Source organism: Myotis brandtii, unplaced genomic scaffold (genome assembly GCF_000412655.1).
Source record: "Myotis brandtii unplaced genomic scaffold, ASM41265v1 scaffold825, whole genome shotgun sequence".
Lineage (NCBI taxonomy): Eukaryota > Metazoa > Chordata > Mammalia > Chiroptera > Vespertilionidae > Myotis > Myotis brandtii.
In genome coordinates this window covers 381,502-383,240 of record NW_005371349.1, presented here as the reverse complement: position 1 = coordinate 383,240, position 1,739 = coordinate 381,502, and positions in this window count along the sequence as shown.

Here is a 1,739-nt window from a genome sequence, read left to right as displayed (position 1 = left end):
CGCGGGGGCCGTGGACTGTGCAGACAGCGGCCGAGGACCTGGGGCCCGTGCCTTTCCGGGTGGGGCCTTGGTGACGGGAACACCGAGGAGTCGGTGTGCTGGGTGCTGATTCCCGAGGTGCCTGGACCCCGCCTGTGTGCAGTCTCTCTCTGCAGTACACAGTTCCCAGGGAAAGGGGGAGGATTTGGGAAAGTCGAGTCCAGAAAATTCCATAAAGGGCGTTTCCTAACAGGCTGGCGCTGAGCATGGCGACTTTATTCCGCAGGTGGAACCATTAGAGACCAGCTTCCCTTGTGGCAGGAGGGCTTCGGAGCAGGCCCTGGGGACATGGCTGAGGGTGCAGACGCCAGCAGAGGCCCGTGGGTTCAGTGAGGGGTGGGTGCAGGGTGCTCCCGGAGATGGCGGGGGGAGCCCAGGGCCAGGCCAGCTTTCCCAGTTCACTGCCCCCTGGGGCCCAGAGCATTGCCACTGGCTGCGCCTGCTCGTCTCTCCAGCGGGTGGGCGTGGGGGGAGCTGGCATGGTCTGCACCGGGGCTCCGCCTCTGCCTGCTGAGTGTGGATCCAGGCGTGGGAACAGGAGGCCAGGCAGGCCCAGGTGTCAGCCGTCCACCGCCTCCCCGTCCCTTCACAGCACCCTCGCCTCTCCCGGGGCCGGGTGTGAGCAGGGGTGTGTGGGCGGCAGCCTCTGCACTGTGGCTCCTTCCTCTCCCTCCCTTCTCTCCCCAGCACCTCCCTGCTCCCTCCGAGGGCCAAGGTGGCCAGTGGCCTCCCGGGGAGGGAGGATGGGGCGGTGGCTTCTCCAGCCACGAGCTCCAGCCATGGCTGAACTGCTGTGGAGCTCCCTGGGGCGGGGGGGGGGGGGGGGGGGGGGTGTTCTCCACCCCACGGCCTCAGGGAACCCTGCTCCCCTCTAGTGCCCCAGGGGTCCAAGGCCTTAAGTCCCTCCTTCTTGGGGTCCCTCACCCCAGGCCTCCTAGGCCAGTGATGGGGTTACTTCCCCATCCCTATGGCCCTTGACCTCGACCTCTGCTACGAGATGCGGAGTGGCTCTAAGGCTAGGACACTGGGGTCCCCTCCCTGCTGCCTTGTGTCCAGGCTCGGGGTCAGCACTGTAGTGACGGGGGAGGCCACCAGGTGGCAGTGCAGCCTCTGCTCAGGCCCAACCGCATTGGGAGGGGTGCAGGGTGCAGGGGTCGCTGGCAACATCTGAGACTGGGGGACAGCCTAGGGCAGCGGTTCTCAACCTGTGGGTTGCGACCCCTTGGGGGTCGAACGACCCTTTCACAGGGGTCGCCTAAGACCATCGGAAAACACATATATAATTACATACTGTTTTTGTGATTAATCACTATGCTATAGTTATGATCAATTTGTAACAATGAAAATACATCCTGCGTATCAGATATTTACATGACGATTCATAACAGTAGCACAATTACAGCTATGAAGTAGCAACGAAAATAATGTTATGGTTGGGGGTCACCACAACAGGAGGAACTGTATTAAAGGGTCGCGGCATCAGGAAGGTTGAGAACCATGGGCCTAGGGGCTTCCACCCCACCTGCCCTGGCGTCCCAGGTGCCCACGCCCCTCCTCCACTGCGCGCTTCCTGATTGGGAACATCTACTCCTCACGCCCCACACGTGTGGCCCAGCCGCTCGGGCGGGAGGAGGGCCCCGGCCGGCCGGGCAGGAAGACCCCGTGCGGGCTCGGCTTTTCTTGGTCTTGACCTTTCCCCC